Genomic DNA, 10,064 nt, shown 5'->3' with positions numbered 1-10,064 from the left:
CCTGCTAGTGATTGATAGTCACTACCTGCATCGAGAAGGATTCTGAGGCCAAGTCAGGAAAGAGTACAGCGATCAATAGGTATTCTCCGTCAAGCACACGGAAAGGGGAGTGGCCACATAAGCCCCGGGTCAACCAGTGGTTGTCCAGTACCCGCCCATGGACAGATCCCGTCAGAATCCCTTGGGAGGCGTGGTAGCAGTTCCCTCTCTAAGCCCCAACCCTCACCCTCCCCAGATTTGAGGAATTAAAATTTCTGGCTGTGGGCCCTGGAAGTCTATGTTTTTGTCATCTTTCCTTGGAGTTGTGATAAAAAGTTAGCTTTGGAAGCCACCCTGTAGCATGTGGACATCTACCCAATGCCTGGTAGTAAAGAGCCCCGGGCAAGTCACTTCACCCCTCTGTGCCTCAGTTGCCCCACATGTAATTTAGGGATAATAATAGCACCTCCCTCTTAGGGATATTAGGAAGACTACATGAGGTTTTACATAAAAAGCACTCAACAAACGTTACCTTTTATTCTGTTCTCTTCTTCTGTGAGTCTGTAAGAGGCATTTTGCCCACTGCCACCGGGGTAGGGAAAAACGCTGTTTTCTAAGATTTCCAGGTGCCCCAGACAGCACCGTCGCCACCCCCCCCTCAAGTAGCGGGAAAGACGAAAGCATTCACTCCCCATGTGCAGCCCTTCCTCAACTCCACATCCGAGCTGCCTAAGGACCCTGGATGGCGCGCCTGGGGGAGAGGCGAATGGGTACACGGTGCGGATCTAAGTCACAACCATTACGGTGAGAGTGTCAGGGACAGCAATGCTGGTGAGATGTTGGTCATGGTGATGACGTAAGAGTCGTCACCACGTGATGTGATGGCCATGTGCCAACCAATGTTTCCGCCCCGATGTGGGTTCAACCAATGTCGCTGATGAGCTAGATCACCCTCAAACATCAACTCCGGACCTTTCGAGCCTTTCCGTATCATGGCGTGTTGACTGTCTCTGCAATACTAATGGGAGAACCCATCTCTCAATAACACCAGGGGGAAAGGAAAAGGGAAAACTCTCTCATTCTCCAACTTGTTCCCAGCCAGATGCAAACAAACAAAACTCCTAACTTGGGTGTACCTCAGAAAGGCATCTTATTGGAAGGAGAACTGCTAACTCACAAACAATCCAGAAGTTTCCAGAAATGAGTGGGAAGCAAAGAGCACCCTGGGGCCAACAGTTTTAACCACAGCCAAGGTCAACACAGCAGCAATCTGGTGGTAAAGCTGCCTCCCCGGGACCCCGACCAACCTGCTGGCCCCACGGCCCTAACACTAACAGGCGGGGGGTGGGGGGGTGGGGTGGGGATCACCACCCACCACTGGACCCAGTCCACTCTTCCTACCATTCACTTGAGTCCCCCATAGCGCTGCCAGCTGGCCGAGCCTGGGTCCTGTGCCCATACCCCAGGGCCAGGGATCTCGGAGAGCAAGTAGCTGGCACTTTCTTTTCTCCCTGGGGGATGGTGGAACCTACATATAAGAAGTGGGTTTAAATTCAGGGCAGCCCGAAAGCAGGAAATGTTTACTGCACCCCGCTAACCCTGGCTACTTTCAGCTTTTCAGGAAAAGCAGAAAACCGACGTCTTACTACTCTCTCTTACTACTGACTCTCTCTTACTACTCTCTCTGCTGCTCTGTGGCCCGATTTACAAGCAGGCATTGGGAAAGGTGAGGCCAGAACCTACGGTGGGTTTTGGACACATGTTTTGATGGCCTTTTCAAAGCAAAGCCTTCGCTCCTGGACAGTGGCAGCTCAGGAGCCAGGGGACCTCTGTCGGTCCCAGACAATGGGTTAACAGAAGGCCGGGGCACCGAGGGACCCTGAAAGGTCAAGAGCCTGGACGTGCCCCACCTCCAGCACGTTCTGTGGAACCACTCACCAGGTGAGGAGCCGGGATGTCTGAGCTCTGGCCCTGCCCCGTCTTTGCTCCTGGCAGAGCTTCGAGCAGATCTTTCAACTTCTGTGACTCAGTTTACTCAACTGCCAAATGGAGATAATCATGTGGAGCTCAAAGGACTTTTGTAATACTCTAATGAGTGTTTATAAACCACTTTGTAGGAGTTTATGGTTATTTGAGCTGGGAAAGGAATTACAAATTATTCGGGAGTAAACAGTATTTAGAATCTGGCTTTTCAACAGTCAACAGGTTTTCCTGGATGTCTATGAGACCGTCATAATAGGACACCCTGAGGTCCCGTGGTGCAAACTGGTTTCATTCAAAGTACCTCTCCTCCCCGAGAAGCATATTACATGCTTCGGGAGGGCCATTCATCTGCATCGCGTGCCTTTCACTCCACACCAGCTAACAGAACAGCTGGCTTCAGAATGGAAGCCAGACGCCCAAGTTTTGCTTTTTGGTCGTTTTTTTTGTTTTGTTTTGTTTTGTTTCTTAGGGATCAGAGATGAAGAGGCAATGGAGAATTCTCCCCAACTACATCCAAAGTGCCACACACTTCCAAGAAAATTTGTACCGCACATGATATTAATAGATAATCCTTCACAGAGAAATATAAAAGTCTGTCCCAACAAAGTTTGGAATAGAAAAGATAGAGCCCAGGGGCGCCTGGGTAGCTCAGTTGGTTAAGCATCCGACTCTCTTCTTTCCAATTTTTTTTTCCATTTATTTTTGAGAGACCGAGTGAGACGGAGCATGAGCGGGAGAGGGGCAGAGAGAGAACAAGACACAGAATCTGAAGCAGGCTCCAGGCTCCGAGCCTCAGCACAGAGCCCGATGCGGGGCTCGAACCCACAAACCGTGAGATCACGGCCTGAGCTGAAGTCGGACGCTCAACCGACTGAGCCACCCAGGCGCCCCAAGCATCCAACCCCTGATCTCTGCACGGGTCACGGTCTCATGGTTCATGGAATTGATCCCGTGCTCACGGCAAAGAGCCTGTTTGGGATTCTCTCTCTCCCTCTCTCTCTCTCTGCCCCTCCCCCACTTGTGCATGCTCTCTCCCTCTTTTTCTCTCTGTCAAAATAAATAAACATCAAAAAAGAAAAAAAGAGAAGATAGAGTACTGACGTGTAGGGAGGAAACGAATAAAATACGGCGAGTCCCTGCACCAAGCTATGTGTTTCCGTCTGCCCGTTCTCCCCTGTGTTTGCACAACTTTGTGAGTCTAGATATCACCGCCTCCACTTTACCGATGGAAGAGAAAGCTAAGAAAGGTAAGCTGCCTCATGGCAAAGTCACACACGCAGTCAGTGCGCGGCGGAGCTCATGTTCACGCCCACATAAATCGTCCCTTCTGCCGTTTCGTTATTGTGGTTGTTGCGCACCACCATCATCGACGCCCCCTCACTACATACGCACGCGCTGCACAGATGTCCCAAACCTGGTCACGTTCCCTTGCCCAACAATCAATGCCTTCAAGCTACCAAGTCACATGGGCAGGATGTGGAGGGATAGATAGGGCAAACGCTGGCACTTCCTGGCTTTTCTTGGGTTGGCCAGAGGAGAAGGGGCTCAGGACTTTGAATATTGGTAGAAAAGCCAACCTCAGTTCTTGTTTTGCCCTCCGTTTCAAAGGCCAGCCTGATTCTTGGCCAAACAATTGGCAACCTCTTTCCCTGGGCAGCATGAGTCAGGGCTTCCTACCCCTGACCCACATGTAGAAGAAGGAAGACATGGGAAAATGGGACCCATCTTCTTGGGAGATAGCGTCCCTGTCCAAAAAGCATTTTCATATCGGTGATTCCATTTAGGTCTAAAAGAGCGAGAAGTCTCTGAAAGGAGTTGGGGGGGAGAAATGACCAGAAGGAGACAGGTCCAGAGCATTTCCCACAAACCACTCAGCCCGGCCCCCAAGACCCACCACGATCTGACAACAAATTTCCATTCCCATCGTAGGGTTATCTATTCAGATTCACTCGACAAACTTTTACTGGGAATCCCTGCCTTATTCTAAGCATAAGGTCTACAGCAGGGTGTGAAGGACTGGTCCTTGGCCTCAAGGAGGCTATAATCTAGAAGGGAAAAGGAAAAATGATATCCATTCAAGAAAAATTAATTTAAAGAAGAGATGAACAAAGTACCTTTGGAAGAACATTCCATTCTTCTCAGCTGAACCAGACTCTTCATGGCTCAAAAAAATTCCTGTAAGTTCTCAGCTCCAAGCCTTGGGTCTGGCCACCCTCTCTGCCTGGGGTGTGTTCCGGGCTCCCTTTGGTTTAAGGTGCTCCCCACCCCCGGCTTATCCTGGCCACTGCCTCCTCCAACAAGCCTTCCGGCATGCCCCACACTCTCTCCTTGGAACTCTTATGGCTCTTAGCTAGTATCTCCTTTATGACACCTCCTATTTTCCACACAGTTAGCTTGTCTTAAGGCCCACATAGCACTGCCCCCCCCCCCCACTTAAGGGCAGGGACTATATCTTACCCAGGGTAGAAACTCAATACATACTTATGGAATTTAATTAGATCCCACTGAAAATCCTAACAAGTAGAATGATGTGGAAACTTAATTGTATCTGCTGCCATTAAAAGATTCCTATTACAGAGTATTGTTGACTTTAAAAGCGGGTCACCAGGGGCACCTGGGTGGCTCAGTCGGTTGAACATCTGGCTCTTGATTTCAGCTCAGGTCATGATCCCAGGGTCATGGGATCGGGTCCTGCATCGGGCTCTGAGCTGAGTGTGGCGCCTGCTTAGGAGTCTCTCTCTCTCTCTCTCTCTCTCTCTCTGCCCCTCCCCCTCGCTCATGCTCGCTCTCTGTTTCTCTAAAAAAGGTAATTTTAAAAAGCAGGTAACCAGATAGAATGCATAGCCCGACACCATTTATGTAAATACAGGTGCGTATTGTTTTAATCAGGCCAGAAACACAGCCCATCCCATGTGGCTCCTATAAAGGGGCTTCAGTGAAGGGACCAATTTAAGAGCTGTGGACAGTTCAGTGAACACGCGGGTTGGTGACACCCAGACCAGGGGGGGAAGCAATGGGGGGGGAGAGGCAATGACCCCATGAGCATGAAGAACAAGGAGGGGATAGTGTATCCTGGGCCTGCTTAGGACAGGAGCCGTGCCGGCGAGGCCAGAGGCAGGAACTGAAGTCAGGACGGACAGACGACCACTGGGAAGTCGTTGGGGAGGAGTGTACTGATTTCTCTTCCTTCCACGGGCTTCATTCCGGCCAGTGCCTCACGTTGGTGGCACGTAACAGGAAGCTGGGCTAGGGGGCACAGAGGAGCCTGGCATCTGCCATGATGGGTCAGCCTCCTGCGCAGAGCAGGGCAGAGAAACGGCCCGGGGGCTCCCTGAAACTCTACAGACACACACAGGGGAGAGTCAGAAAAGATGTGCGCTGGGAAACACACGGAGGTGGCTTATGAAGCTTTTCCTTATCTCCTTAATTTATTTTTTCTACGATGGGCATATGTTGTTTCTATAATCAAGGGGGAGAAGTAGGGTTTTTCATTTAACACTCTGACCTTCACGCAGGCAATTAAAGAAAATTGACTTGGAGCGCTTGGGTGGCCGGTTGAGGGTCTGACTCTTGATTTCAGCTCAGGTCATGATTTTTTTTTTTTTTAACGTTTATTTATTTTGGGGACAGAGAGAGACAGAGCACGAACAGGGGAGGGGCAGAGAGAGAGGGAGACACAGAATTGGAAGCAGGCTCCAGGCTCTGAGCCATCAGCCCAGAGCCCGATGCAGGGCTCGAACTCACGGACCGCGAGATCGTGACCTGAGCTGAAGTCGGACGCTCAACCAACTGAGCCACCCAGGCGCCCCTAAATAAACATTTTTTTAAAAAATCAACAAATGAAGCAGGTATTTCATAAACATGATGCCAAACCACAGAGCTCGTAGATGAGTGAGCTGTCCCCAGCCCTCGTTACACAGAACCCCGTCCTCATTCCTACGATCCTCTTGCTGTGTGACCCCCCCCCCCCCCCCGGGATGCAGGCCTCTGCCCCGCTGGGCCTGGCGTTTCAAGGGTTTGTCACTGTATGGGCCTTGGCTCTCCTCTGTATTAGCAGCTCCCATATTCTCAAATAGGGGACCCCTTTTCAGACCCCCCAAAATATGGCAGACTCACATGTGATAATGGTTGTATGTTTACCACTTCTTGATCAAGAAAATACAGCATGACAAAAGCCCGTAAAGAATTTAGGTATGCCGGGGTGCCTGGGCGGCTCAGTCGGTTAAGCGTTCCGACTCCCATTCAGGTCATGATCTCGCGGTTCACGAGTTCGAGCCCGGCGTCGGGCTCTGTGCTGACCGCTCAGAGCCTGGAACCGGATTCTGGATCCGCTTCGGATTCTGTGTCTCCCTCCTTCTCTGCCCCTCCCCCACTCTCATTCTCTCTCTCTCAAAAATAAACATTAAAAAAAAAAAGTATGGGTGTAGTGGCTTCACCAAATCATGGGATTAAGGGTCATTTTGGTTTCTTCTTCTTTAATTTTGTTACTTTCCCCATTTCCAACTACTATATTGCTGCTCTTATCCTAAAAATATATATACGCTTTATTTAAATGCTTTGTAAACTGTAAGCGCTTTCTGTGAGGCTGTCTCCTCATCTGTGGGGTGGGGACGAAAACGGCACAGAGCTTCTAGGGCTGCTATGGAGACGTACAAGTCATCACGTTCTTGCAGAGGGACTGCTATGCAGTCAGGATGGAAACCACTCAACACGGCGTCTGGCATCTAGAAAACATCCATGACTTCATTTCTTGGTTTGTTGACTGACTGACGGATTGTTCCCGCTATCGAGGCAGGAGAATCACAGAGAGACCGCCCTGCCCTGGGGATCACAGCCCAGTCTCTCAACTTTGTTTGGACAGCTCCCCGCGCGGGCGCACTGGGGACAGTCCGGTCCGTCCCCCCCGCCGACAAGAAAACGAAATCACAGGTCAGGACCCCAACCCCAACACGGTCAGGATGCTGGCTGCTCGGAAGCTGAAAAGCAGCCAGCACCATCCGGGGCGGCGCCTTTAGGTCTGGAAAATCCTCTTTAGGGACAGGTGCTGTTTTGGCCCTGGCAGTCTCCACCCGAACCCAGCTTGGCCCGTGGGCCTGCGCAAGGGGACTTGACTTTTAAGGCAGGTCTCCTCGCCTTTGCAAGTGGAGGGGAAATGAACCGATGTTGACTGAGAATATTCCAGTACTCTGGCAATACGCCAGACTGTGCAAGGTGCTTTTTCCTACTTTGTTTCATTTCAGGTGACAGCAACTCTATGAGACAGACACGGTCATGTCCTATTTTTCAGATGAAGAACCTGACGGTCAGCAAATATAAGAAATGTGCCCAGAGTCAAAGAGCTCGTAAGAGGCCGGCCTGGAATTTTAACTTTGGTCCAGTTAATTCAGAATCCTACACGCCGCTGTCCTAATCGCACAGACTTGGAGAGGTCACTCTGAACGCTGATCCTAATCTGCAAAGCCCTTTCCTGTCTTCAAAGGGGAGAGTCCACAAAACCTGAGGCATTGGGCACTTTTCTCCTTCCTTCTTCGGCATCTTTGCCCCCACCCCCGACTGGCAAAGACAGATGACCTACCCAAACAGGAAGGTTCATCTGGGGGCAGAGAGACCCTTGGTCGGTATGAGACATTCTTTGATCAAAATTTAATGTGCATGAGAAGCACCACTGACTGATCTCATTGGTTAAGGGACTCAATTCCAATAGCAAATTGAAGGAAGCGTGTGTGCCAAAGAAAATCCTTTTCAAAAGGCGGGATGTAGGGCGCCTGGGTGGCTCGGTCAGCTGAGCATCCGACTCTTGATTTCAGCTCAGGTCACGATCTCAGGGTTCTGGGATCGAATTCTGCTCAGCAGGGAGCTACTTAAGATTCTGTCTCTCTCCCCCACTCTGCCCCCTCTCTTCTTGCTCACTCTCTCTCTCTCTAAAATAGAATTAAAAAAAATAAGGATGTATGGTGGTGATTTGTCTCAAATAAATGAAAACCAATTGTGAGCTTTAAAAAATCTTTTAAGGCTAAGTGATAGGAATCAAGCCTATCACTCAGTATTTATAGATCCACGATTGAACTCTGCCATCACCGCCCCCTCCCTCCTAACTGGGATCTACTGAGGTCAGCTATAATTCTCAAGCCAGCATGTGCTAGAAAAATAATAAACTCCTTTATCGGCAGAGATTGGAAATTTCCTAACTCCGCCGAACCACAAAATATTAGCTCATTAAGTGTCATCATTTAGAGATGATGAAAAAGAGGCCAGGGAGTCGAGTGCCTTCCCAGAGTCTTTTTTGCAGGCCAGCGAGACTCACTACTGATGTGCTTTGTCAAATCCGTCAGCTTGGAGACGTTCTAAAAGATCAAGTGAACTGTAAGACGGCTGGGGGTTGGCCCTTTTGAGGGACGGCCCAGAACGTATTTGGGCAACGTGAGTCCTTAATTCCGAAAGTTAAAATTATTCTAAGTCCCGGGGATGTCAGGTACAGCATGGTGACTACAGTTAATAACACTGTACTGCCTATTTGAAAGTTGTTAAGGGAATAAGTCTTAAAAGTTCCCATCATCACAAGAAAAAAGAAAAAAAAAGAAACCTCTGTAATTATGTGTGGTGAAAGATGTGAGTTAGGTTTATTGTGGTGATCATTTCGCAATACATACAAATATCGAATCATTATGCGTACGTGAAGCTAAAATCATGTCGTATGTCAGTGCCTGAACATAAAATAAGGTAACTCTGTGATTTCCATGATGGACAGGCGCTCGAATAACCCAAAGGGCAGATAATAATATAGTAAAAGTTGTCAGACCTGAAAACGAGGCTATGATGTTTTATATAGAAGCTTTGGCTTTCAAATTACACGTTTAACTAGATCAACACATAAATTGTCTCCTGGTTGAAAGCATCCGACACGGAACGGATGTGACCATGTGCATCCTGGGTGACAGCAAGACCCTCCGTGTGACGGAGGAAACACTGGTGCCCTGGATGAAGCACCGAGCTGGATAAATCCGGCTGTCTGATTGATGAGACCCGATCGGTGCTTTCTGCGAGGCTGTCTCCCCATCTGTGAGGTGGGGACGAAAACAGCACAGAGCTTCTAGGGCTGCCATGGGAGCGTGTAAGTCACCACGTTCTTGCACAGGGGCTGCTGTGGAGGCAGGATGGAACGCACTTAACACGGCGTCTGGCGTCTTAGAAAACATCCATGACATCATTTCTTGGTTTGTTGACTGACTGATCGATTGTAACTCACCGGAAAACAGACAGATGTTTGTCTGGAGTATGAACAGGGGTGAAGTTTTGTCCTTCATCACTCCCTATGGTTCTCTGCACCAGTCGGTTGAGTAAGTGCCCCGCCTGACTCAGCAGCGATTCTGTGTCAGTGCCATCTGTGGCTTCCCTCGGTGTGGACGGACAGCACCTTGCACTGTTGTGCGTGCAAACTCACGCCCCCGTTTATATTAGAACACAATGCTAGGGGCGCCTGGGTGGCTCAGTCAGTTAAGCATCCGACTCTTGGTTTCGGCTCAAGTCACGATCTCATGGTTCGTGGGTTCGAGCCCCGCATCGGGCTCTGCACTGACAGTGTGGAGCCTGCTTGGGATTCTCTCTCTCTCCCCACCCACCCCCCCCCCCCCGCCGCCGCCTCTGCCCCTCCCCTGCTCGCTCGCTCTCAATAAATAAATAAATAAATAAATAAACTTTAAAAGAAAAAGAACACAGTGCTAACCCCCCGACCCGCTGCCAGCGTTTGGTCACACAGAGGAGACTGGTCCCAGAATTCCAAAGAGTAAATTGAGAGCCTTTTAAGGAAAAGTCTGTGGGATATAAAATAAAAATGCCTTCGGGGATCGACCTACAGCGATACCTCCAGGCGTGGCGGGGAGGAGAGGACTCACTTGGGGCAGACTGCTGGACTAATGGAGTTTGTGAGCGTGTTAATCGGTGGGGGAAATGCTTCTAAACGTCATCCAGTAATGCGGCCCTTTCCTGGTCCACCGAGACGCTAGGTGCCAACATCTCCGTGTAACTGAACGCAGAACCGCCGAGATTCCCGACCCTCAACACGCCCACCAGAGATGCCGTGTATGCATCCAAGCGCTTCAGTG

Source organism: Lynx rufus, unplaced genomic scaffold (genome assembly GCF_022079265.1).
Source record: "Lynx rufus isolate CCGP_SWC_20201006 ecotype Redwood Valley unplaced genomic scaffold, mLynRuf1.p SCAF_25, whole genome shotgun sequence".
NCBI classification, from domain to species: domain Eukaryota; kingdom Metazoa; phylum Chordata; class Mammalia; order Carnivora; family Felidae; genus Lynx; species Lynx rufus.
Note: the sequence above shows the minus strand (reverse complement) of the source record.